Source organism: Sander lucioperca, chromosome 5 (genome assembly GCF_008315115.2).
Source record: "Sander lucioperca isolate FBNREF2018 chromosome 5, SLUC_FBN_1.2, whole genome shotgun sequence".
Taxonomy (NCBI): Eukaryota; Metazoa; Chordata; class Actinopteri; order Perciformes; family Percidae; genus Sander; species Sander lucioperca.
Window position 1 is genome coordinate 34,977,269 of NC_050177.1, and position 11,535 is coordinate 34,988,803.

General features: G+C 39.9%; 1 long non-coding RNA gene across 27 annotated transcripts in view; it reads left to right on the plus strand.

Moving 5' to 3' along the window:
* The window catches only part of LOC116040461, a 103,183-nt gene that overhangs the window by 81,265 nt on the left and 10,383 nt on the right, over window positions 1-11,535 (plus strand). For 2 of the 27 annotated variants that reach the window (XR_004102699.2, XR_004102698.2), the window contains exon 1: window positions 4,657-5,667. The exons of 23 other annotated variants lie outside the window; for them this stretch is intronic. This is a non-coding gene — a long non-coding RNA (uncharacterized LOC116040461). Of the gene's footprint in view, window positions 1-4,656; window positions 5,668-8,457 lie in introns of those variants that run through there. 2 more of the 27 variants (XR_004102696.2, XR_004102693.2) reach the window with 2 other exon arrangements.

An 11,535-nucleotide genomic window follows, 5' to 3' on the forward strand; every position in this document is an offset into this window, starting at 1 on the left:
GAGATTAAGGGATTTTTTTTCAATTTCATACACAAAAGCTGACAATTACTATTGATATTTGGTATATTTAATTATTGTCATTATGTCTACGTTAGACCAATTATACATAATTTTTTTTTTGGAAAATAGTAATTTAGGGGAATGAGAAAATTGAACAACCAAACAAGATCCAGATGCTGAAATATATTGCTAAAACCTATTTTCTAATTATCATAATTAGAGACTTAGTGTTTGTGCCCCTGGTTTGCACAAATCCTGATAAATGGGATCTCGGACTGTTGGTCTACTTGGGAGTCCGTGACATGGGAATGTTTGAGAATCTCAAATGTAAAACTTCAATGTTCAACTTTTCAAAAAAAAACAACTGAGGAGGAGTGTAGCTCTACTCTCGAATGTTAGAGGGACGATTTGGATTGGTCGGTTGCAGTGCTGCCATTTATGTCAAATGGATTCTGGGGAAGATTAGGAGATACTTTTGTCAAACAGGCCGTGGCTGAATAGAGAGAAAGAAAGGGGAAATTTAGAGAATTTGAGAAAGAAAGAGGCAGAGCAAATGAAACTGGACGATGAAGAGCCACGGGGAGACTGAGTGAAAGAAAAGGGGCTCAAGAGGAAGGGAGAGGTAAGCGATAGAGAGAAGGCCAAATGTGTCTGGGAAAGTTCTGAAGCTGAGGTGCATTGTGGGGGAGCAGACAGTGTGTCTGGGGGGTCTGAGGTGTGGATTAATGCCAGCGATTGGAGGAGGGCTGCCGCAGTTGTGCGTGAGCAGAATATCAGACGAAGGGAGAAGAGAAAGAAGAGAGGAGAGAAGATGGAAAGGGTGCAGACACTGAATTTTGGAAAGGGGTGATATTCTATGCCTGAAGACACTAAAGACAAGCCGCTCATGCTGCTTGAAAGAAAGTGCCAGTAAACTTCAACACAAATGTAAAACAGCCCACTTATAGAGTCCTCATTTGCATGAGTTTAGTTTATAAGGAGCTGTTTAAAATAAAAGTAGAACAAGCATTAATCCTAAAGTCTTAAAGTAGGAGGACAACATTCCGGCTAAGCTATTCAGTTCTATAATAAATCTAGTCTATAATGTTTCATCTAATTTAAAGTAACATGTAGTCAGCCTGCAGAGAGCAGCCACCTTCAGACCAACCAGCCACCCAAGATAGTAAAACTCAGGTCTGGGTTCTGCCTCAAATGCACATGATGAGCATTTGAGGCAGAACCCATAATCCATGATCTATGAAATGGCACCATACCACTTTCATTTCTGTATGAGAAGCAATTTGAAGGGATTACAAGGGCTGCTGCAAACACATCTTTTGAACCCCGACTCAGGCTGCAGGCTTGACACAGTAAAATTTCATTACAGCAAGATTATTGTGGATCTACTTTGAGTTTAAGGTATTATTTGTTTGTTTTTTGTTCCCTGAAGGAAACTTTATACTGGTTATCTTTGTGCTAGAGGTTATACTGGAGTCAATGATATCAAAGCCAGTAAAGGATGGACTACTGATCCTAAGAACAGAAAAAGCAGACAGGTCAAACAGTGTTTCACCTTTTGCGAAAAAGTGAATTCATTGAAAACAAATCAATGACAAATCATTGAAATGTGTATCCAAAAGTCCAATGTTTACCTCATTATCGCTTAGATTTCCAAACATTCACTAAGCTTTGGTCCAACTCCAGTTGTCTGATTGAAGACTTGCGCTTTGACTACACTGCACCTGTAACGTATGCAGACCGTTCGCGGAGCGGATTTGCTGCGGAATGTATCTTTTAACTGGCCGTGCCTGGGTAGCTCACCTGGTAGAGCGCGGGCCCATATATAGAGGTTTTCTCATTATCGCTGCGGCCGCGGGTTTGACTCTGACCTGCGGCCCTTTGCTGCATGTCATTCCCCCTCTCTCTCCCGTTTCATGTCTTCAGCTGTCCTATAAAAATAAAGGCCTAAAATGCCCAAAAAACAAACAAACAAAAAACTGCTGCGCACACACAGGCGTAGGATTGTGTGAGTCACAGGCGAGACAGTGAGCTTTTGCTTTGGGATTGTTGTTGTTTCTTCAGCTTTTGGAGCCGGCACAGCGCTGTGGAGACATAAAAACATAAACTCTTAAAACGACAGTCATTAAAGCGTAACTCTCACCAAAATGCAACCTAGGGTCTTTTTGTGAATGTACCCGAGTCAAACTTTAATTTTTAAAGAAACAAACAAACTTTAACACTTTTAAGATGTACCGTATTTTCGTTTTTCGGTCAAATGGCCTTTTGAATGGGAGTGCTAGGGGCACTTTTATGCTAGCCTCAAAATAGCTATTTTTAAAACACTAAGAAGGCTCGACACAACATGAAACTTTGCTTGAAGTATCACCAGGGGCTCTACACCTTAACGAAAGCATTGACAACATTGTTTGTGTACCCAGAGTTTACTAAAAAGAAGGTTTTGAACAACTCACCGTAGGTCTTGTTGTTTCCGGCCGCTACCACCTCGGCAGTCAAAACGAGTCGATATCAAAACAAGTAGCCACAGATTTAGTATATCCCTTGTGCACCGGTGTAGTTAAGGTGTAGAGCCCCTGGTGATACTTCGAGCAAAGTTTCATGTTGTGTCGAGCCTTCTTAGTGTTTTAAAAATAGCTATTTTGAGGCTAGCATAAAAGTGCCCCTAGCACTCCCATTCAAAAGGCCATTTGACCGAAAACCGAAAATAGGGTACATCTTAAAAGTGACGCTTCTAAATATGTCCTAAATATGCTTTTAAACAAAAGTTTGACTCGGGTACATTCACAAAAAGACCCTAGGTTGCATTTTGGCGAGAGTTGCGCTTTACTTCTGAGTTTTGAAATTGCAAATTCAAAATATACCTTGAGAAAAAGACAGCTATTTAACATTATGGAAAGTGGTTCTACTTTGTGCTTAACTTATTTGTACATTTTTGACCTTGGGGTAATTATTCACTGGCTCAAGCTTTACTTGCTACCTTTTTTTCCAGAGCTTTTGACCCTCTTCAGCAAACAGAACTTGCTCAGGTGTCATCACCTGGCCTAAGTACAGAATTTTAATAAAAAGTAAACATCTTGGAGACTTGCAGATGCTCCAGTTTGTGTCTGTCGTGGTAATGGGAGATTTAACCCATCTTGAAGTCTGAGTTTAACTACGATGATTCAACTTCCTCATTCTCCTCAGTCTCCATGGTCCACATATGGACTATATAAGGACCTTCTTGGTCACATGCTGATTTGTTATATGCTAAGTATTACCTGATGAAGATGTAATGTCAAAAGCTGGACTGAATAAATACTTTTGGAGGCATTTAAAGTAATAAGGGTATGGGCCCCTTTTTCTTGATATTGTTTGTGCTTATTATTTATTCAAAACAGTGTTAAGAGTTGAAGTATTTCTCTTTCAGGAAAAAGTAATCTTTAGTAATTCCAATGGGATAATGATATATGAGAGGCATACACTGGGGCTAGTCTGCAAAATGACATGAGGCTCTTGTCTGGAAAGTATGGATCAGTAGAATATGTGGTATGGTTGGCTCACCTAACTGGAGGTTTGTGTTATGGCAAGATTAAAAAGGTCATGTTCAGTTCAGTTTGAGGTAGTTAAGTTTGAATATAAAGTTGAATATGATACAATTAGATATGGCTAGGGTTTGGTAAAGGTTTGGTTTGGTTTAGTTGACATTTAGGTAAGAATGCAGGCACGTCTTTGGTCTCTGCCTATAACTGCAATGGGATCCATAATAACTCAGAGGACGAGATACATTTTATTTTGGGTGATCTATTCCTTACACTTGAATACCCAGAATTATTGTAATGTGATGTCAGCATGCAGCATGCCCTTGTTTACTAAACCAGCCGGTCTGTGACACCTCGTACCAAAGAATACCAAAGAGATGAGGGAGGAAAAGAGCTCATTTTAGTGAGTCCAGCTTTCTGTTGGTGCTAATTCACTGCTCTAAGGAGAAAGCTCAAATTATACTTTTAAGTTGTAATTCTACAAGATATCTATTCCTTTCACCTGAATGTAATTTGGGAAAATGGGGTAAACTTGCAGCACCTCAGTGGAGTATGTGTATCTCTACTTCTGCAGCTTAAATTGAAGCAGTCTCTCTGTCTCTGAGTGCTGTATTGATTCACTTGGCACCCACTTATGTCCTATAATGGAACAGAGCTCATGTGCTGTCACTAGCATTCTGAGAACTCAACAACCCTACCTATTAATTCCGATACTAAAAACACGACAAACAAGTCCAGCATTTCTGGTTTGTCGAATGCTGTCCACTTTCATGGTCCTGTTGCTGGAGCTGGATGTTATCAAAAGATATATGAGTGACAGAAGACGTTTTTCGCAGTATTATGATACAGTCAATTCTGGAGCAGCTCCCGAGCTGTGAAAGGCAGGCATATGGAGAAATGGTCTGTATCTGTGCCTCAGTAAACCAGAGCCAAGTCCCGAAATGACTCCTTCTTTTCTATTCGCAGCTGAGGCTAACTAAAGATTGGTATTTGTTTTTGGTGCATGGAAGCTTTCCAAGAAGTGTAACTGTGTGTGTGTGTGTGTGTGTGTGTGTGTGTGTGTGTGTGTGTGTGTGTGTGTGTGTGTGTGTGTGTGTGTGTGTGTGTGTGTGTGTGTGTGTTCGTGTGCGTGTGCGTGTGGGTGTGGGTGTGGGGGTGTGTGTGCATTTCTGTATATGCACTTTTCGTAGTGCATCCATGAGTGTGTACGTGCAAGCCAGTCAGTCTGCTTCTGGCTGTGTGGGACGCTCTGGGAGACGAGGATACAAGTGTGTGTGTGTGTGTGTGTGTGTGTGTGTGTGTGTGTGTGTGTGTGTGTGTGTGTGTGTGTGTGTGTGTGTGTGTGTCCAAGTGTTTATGTGTCGGAGTAGTGGGGCGTTTTGGGAAGAGAAGGACTGAGTGAGTAGTAGCTATACCTGGACTGACTGCATTTTGGGAGGGGGGGGGGAGGAAGAAGAAGAGGTAGGAGTGTGCCTGGAGGAGGAGGGGAGAAAAGGGAGAGGAGAAGAAGGAAAGGGGAGAGGTTCAGGGGTGACAGGAGGATGGCTTCATGGCTGCATTTTCCCTTCGCTGAATTTCCACACTCCCCTTTCTTTTTTTTGTTTGCCTTATTCAGCTGAGCGAGAGAGGGAGTCAAACAGACAAGGAGAGTTTGCAGTTTCAAGACTGAAAAAGCGAGAAAAGTCAAGCCATTTTTTTTATTTTTTAGGCTGGGATTTTGGCTGTCTTACAAACAGATGTTGCTTGTCATTTGCTCGTAGTGCAGGGAAACAGCTTGTAGATTGCAATGGTTTTACAGGCTGAAAGATTACGTCTCGCTTATTTATAGTTGTTATTATTACTAGCGTGCGGTGAACCAAAATTGTAAAAACACCAAAAAACTAGTGTTTTTCTGTTATCGTTTATTTTTACCCCACCTTCTCTTCCCCCCAACAGCAGTTTCTCTCCCTTTTTCTTTTTTCTTTTTTCTTTTGTCTCACTGTTTCCCACCCTCTCCCCGAGCTCCCTTTCGGGCTGGTTTTGTTACTGTAGTTGCATGTTTTAGCCGGGTTTTTTGATGGGCCACAGTGGACATGACTGCCTATACCTTCTGCCAAGCACCGTAGGCCCTGCAGAGTAGAGAAAAGAAACAACTAAACATAAAGGCAAATCGGTAAGTCCTCATGCTACCAATGTGCTTCGAGCTTTTTCCACTTCTTTGCTTTGTGGCACTTGATATTCAACTGTGTGTGTTTGCTGTTTTTGTCTCGAAGCTGAGATTTTCTGTGATGTTTACTGTATATTAGCTGTGGTGAAAGGGCCCTAAACTGAACGCTACCAGTTGGCTAACCGGGGCTATCTGTTTACACTGCATGATATTATAAAGTGCTAACGACACACCACTTCTTCACCTCTCACTTCTTCACCTCTGTTGAACCCCCGCCTTCCCCAGCTTCTCCACATATACACACACCACCTCTGTTGCTAGGTAGATTTGGGCAAGCTGGGCGTGTTGCGCCGCTGGGTTTGGCCGCTGGTGCTGTTCAATGGCGAACAATGCAGGTGGTGGCCTTCAGCTTGTCTTAGTTTTGTCTGTGCTTTCTGAGTCTTCCTCACACACACAAACACACACACACACACACACACACACATGTTGGTGCTGTGGACCCCGCTGACCTCTTTGTTCGGCCAATCTCAAGGTGTCTTTCAGCTCACTGGCAGAGACCCACTGACATACTTTAAGCAACTTGGCAACAGCTTCAAAGTCAGACATCTCATTTAAATTCAGGCAGGGGGAAGAGAAGGAGAAAGAGAACTTCAGATGGAGTCTGAAAGTTGAAATTGGACCACTCACTCTCTTTTTAATCTCTGAGATTTACAGGTTTTACTTTGTTGCTTGTGCTGCAGAGCGACAACTCTATTCACATTAGACAGGAATGTGCCGAAACACACATTAAAATTTGAGCATGGATTGGTGGCTTTGATCTTCAGTGAAAAGCCTGTAATGCAAAGTGAGTGATTGTGATTGTTTTAATATCATAGCATTTGTAAAATGACTTTATTATTCCTTTAAAGATTCCAAGAAAACACTCCTAAAGTGTAGGTGGTTTGTCTTTGCAATTAAATATATATTTTTCTTGCTGTTATTAGCTGGATAATATCACTACGTTTTGTCATTATTTTAATTCATGTATTTAATTAAGAATCTGGGAATGTAGTTGGAAAGGTTTTAAATAACTACATTGTTTTATGTTTTTTTTCTAAATTATTTTAAGACGGTTCACATTATTCATGCAGTGTTTACTGTACAGGCAGGCATCTTTATGTCATCTTTTAAGTTATGTTAAATATCCACAGGCATTAATAAAGCAAAACCCCTTCACAGTGTTTTATGAGAGCAATTTTACTCTCTTTATTACTTATGTCTCATTTGAGTTCAGCCACATGCGTCCTAAAATACCACTTGAATTTTTCCACCTATCAGTCACTTAAACGCCTCTCTCGCAGTGAGAAAAAGAGTTATATACAAGTGTTGGCATAATAATAACCTATAAACTAATAATAAAGTACAATATGAAGTTCAATATGTGTTCTGTTAGAAATGATGCAGTGTATTGTGGGATCAGGGGTTGAGCTACTGGAGTTTTGGAAACTGTGTGATACCATGTTATATTGTGGATAACATGTTATACTTGTGGGGGGAAATATTTCTTTATGTTCTGTTTATTTTTTTGTTTATTTTTCTATTTTAGTTATTACACTTAAATGCCAACAATTGTACATCTGTAATTTCCTTTATAGCCATGTCATTTGAGATCAATTGTAAACTTTTCAAAACCATAGGTAGAATAGAAGACTGTAGGTAGAATAGGAGACTTCCATCATTTGTGTTGAATATTAGGCAAATTAATTGCATCTAATTTTCATAAGTGGTGTTAATGTTTGTGTATTAAGCTTTAAATCCATAGAATCTAACCTTCCACTTATTCACTGCCATTAGAAACAATTCCTGATAGAGAGGTACTTTTAGAATAAAAGGTTCTGCTGATTAAAGAGGCTGATTATTTTCTGTCTCATCATGCTGAAGGATGTATGAAGTCATCTGCTCACGGCCCCAAACCCGTAGATCCGAACTTGTGTTAACTGACACCACAAGCTTGTATCTACAGGTCTGCGTCTGTGCAGCTCCAACGTCCTGAGAAGCATCAGCAAAATACCGCGCTGGCTGCTCACCAGCTCTCACCAACTTTATTAACCGTTTCCCTGTCACCAATACCAGCAGCACTGCTTTATTCTGCTCAAGGGAAATAGTCATCGCCAAGAAAGCTTCCTCCGTCCTGTAATCAAACTGCATCTTAGATCAAGTTTAGGCTTCTCATTCAAAGAATCCTCTAGAACAGGGGTCTTCAATGTTTTTTTAAGCCAAGGACCCCTTAACTGAAAGAGAGATGGATCAGGGACCCCCTACTATACATATATTGTAGAAAATAAAGTTGCATAATAAACTGGGCCTACAATAACATGTAGGGCGGCCTAAAACCTTTATACCTTTTTTTTCCATAGAATACTAAGCTATTAAAATAATAATTGTTGGCATGATTTTATGAATCATGTTTTAATATTAAACATACATGTGGCACAGTGAATCCTTAGGATGAACTGTATCTGTGGATGGCTACCTTAGTGACTACCTCACCTATTGGCCAGTAAGCCTATCATCAGTGGGGATTTATACTTGCTAATAATATGTTGGATTCATGTTGACTTTTTAATTTTTGAAAAACACTTTCAAAAATTAACAATAATGTGAATGCCCCCCCTGCATTGACTCTGAGGACCCCCTAGGGGTCCCGGACCCCCTGTTGAAGATCCCTGCTCTAGAACATGTTTCTCCAACCTTCCCCAAACTTACTTCAAACCTACTTAAAAATATGTCCGAACAAATATCTCTCTTTTAGTCTTTTAGTGGTCCCTGACACTTTCCACCCATTTTAGTTTGTCTTCTCCAAAAGTAATTGTACTTTGAGGGGTTAAGAAAAGGCTATTGAGGAGTCAGTTAAAATGGAAAATGTAATTAAAGCTACCATTTCCTTGTGTGTATTTCAAATGTTACTTTGTAGATAAATCAAGAAGGCAGAGCGCAGAGCTATTTCAGTCAGCAGTCAATATACTCGGATTTGCTGGTGTTAATGAAGTAGACAACGGCCCAATTAGAGAATACATAGTGGTGATGTTCGTCTTCCCACAAGTGGTCATTACCTCCCACATGTTAACAGTTTGAAATGAGCAACTGCAAGCATTTTCTTTAAGGGAGAAAATCTGATCAACATTTGGGGGGAGGTTGGGCTCCGTTGGTGTGATTTGGGGTCAGTGACGTAAAAGAGTTTGGAGAAGCTTTGGAGTAAGACATGTTTTTATCTGCTTTGTGTATAGAGACTGTATCTAAGATGCAAAGTTACACTACTAGGGCAGCTCTTAATGTTTTATAATCACTTTGAGATGGGATAAACGTACTATATGTCATGAACAAAGAGCAAGTAAATTAGTTTTTTTATATATATATATATCATGACTGGCTTCCTTTTCTTGTTCAAATGTTTGCACTCTCCCTTTGTTTTTATTCCCAAACCCCCTGAGCCATGAAGCCCTGGTGTCCAGGTCTGCTTGCTCCCAGGTTGAGGTAGTAGGTTGTATAGTTGAGAATTACACCCTGGGAGATAACTGTACAACCTCCTAGCTTTCCCTGAGGTACGCATGGCGCTTTGCACAGCTGGATCAATACAATCCAATGTTATTACTGGATGAGTCACACCAAAAAAAGAGAGAGATATGCTCCACATGGTCAATAACCGTCCAAGCCTTTTGCTGATGGAGCAGGAGGGTTTCTACTTTAGGTCTGTGACACCACGCCTTTATGTCAGTCCATGGCATGTGTGTGTACTTGTGCATCTGGGGTCTTTGCTGATATTCATGGGGTGATGTATACAAATGACGAATGTGATATATGTGACCTTTTTACATGGCAAAATATGATCTTAAAAGAGATGCTTTCAGTGTTTCCCTCGGATTTTTGTTCTTGTCCAATTTAAAATGCCTCTTAATTTGTATACATTATTACCGCTGCAACTAACAATTACTTTTATTGTTGATTAATCTTCCACATATTTTCTCAATTAATTGATTGATTGTATGGTTCATCGAATGTGAGGAATGCCCATCACAGTTTTCCAAAGTTATGTCTTCAAGTAGCTTATTTTAACATGTATTGTAACAACAGATATACACTTTAATAACACAAAAAAGCTGCAATTCACATTTGACAAGCTGGAACTAGATATAATTGGTATTTTTGCTTGACAATAAACAATGAATCGATTGTCAATAGATTTTCTAAAAATCAACTATTTGATAAATCGACTAATTGTTTCAGCTCTAATTATTTCTTATATATCATTGTATTATTATGATGTAGTGACTGTGTATTAGAAGTGGATTAGCTGATGCCTAATTATTACTAAAATCTCTCTATATGTTTGTGTGTATTTTGACCTGTAAGATGTGTGTTTATGCGTGTGTCAGTTGTCAGCAGAGCAGTATATTCTGCTTTGGTCTATTTTGAAGTCAGTAAAGTGTTGGTCTGTGTGTAGCAGGCAGGTAGAGATCAGAAGCACTGCATTGTTGCAGAGTTGATAGGACTGACATGTGAGAGCTTTTAACCGCACTCTGTGTTTGAAACATCAGTTCCTTTCCATTCTGAGGTGACATTTTATTATTCGCTCAGTGATAACCTCATTAATGCTGATGGTTGTGTGGAAGAAGTCCGGCTGCTTCAGTCTTGTTGTTTGTGTGATGACGGATAGTGGTTGTAAAGGATATCAGACACAAAAGGAAAAAGAGTTTGCCATTCGAACATGAGCCTCAGACAGCAGCATCCCAGTCAGTTTTTACAGGCAGCAAAATCAGTTGGCACTGTGAACAATTCTTGTCATAATATTTCCAATCAGCAGACGCAGACTGCGTGGAAAATACAGCTGTCAAAATATCCGACATGTGAAATATTGTGACACTCAGGGAGGCATAGGAAATCTGCTGAAAATGAACAATTACAGCAACACACAGAAACTTCTTGAATTAATACAACATGACATTGGGTTGGCTGTTTTAACAAATGTATTTGATTAACTGCTGAAATCCTTTATTGATTTTTTTTTCTCCACATCCAATTAAATAAGTTTTATTTAAACTGAAATCCTACTGAAATGAATCACAGTGTCTACTGAGGCTCACATCTGTCCTCTCACACCGGCTGACAGTTTACTATCAACGAGAACTTGTTCCTTCCCTCTGCTCTCTTTATTACAAGAAATCTAGTATTTTTGCTGTGAATTTCCTGGCAGAAGTATGGTAAAGAAGCTGGCCTGCTGGATTTACAGCCACTAACACCATCCCAGTGCAGCAGCAGCAGCACGTGTGTATTAGCCTTCACATGGTATATACTGAAAACATACTGAGGCCTTTCAGTTACCTCCCTCCCCGTCTACCAGGATGTGTGTGTGTGTGTGTGTGTGTGTGTGTGTGTGTGTGTGTGTGTGTGCGCAGTTGAGGTAATAGGTATAGGAGCAAAAGACTGCCCCCTGTTGTTTACCTTTGTGAAGTGTTCAGATTTGGGTACTTCAAATGATGAAAATATGAAACTGTGATTTTATGACATATACGGCTATGCTAAAGTGAGATCTAACCTTATGTGGTTTTTCAATTACTGTGTGTGTGTGTGTGTGTGTGTGCCATCTCTGTGTACAAAAAAAAGAAAAATATAATTAATATATATAAATATATAATAACAATCATAATGACAAACAATTCTTGCAAAAATCCAGTCAAAAACAATCGAACTCTATTACGGTAGAACCCTCTTATTGCAAAACCTTTTATTTTCATCATCACTGTTGCCGTAGCAATGACTCCATGACCTTTGCAACAACGGTCCTCTTCGTCCCATCAATCAGAGGTGACAGCTGTCAATCACTCTGGCCACAGCACC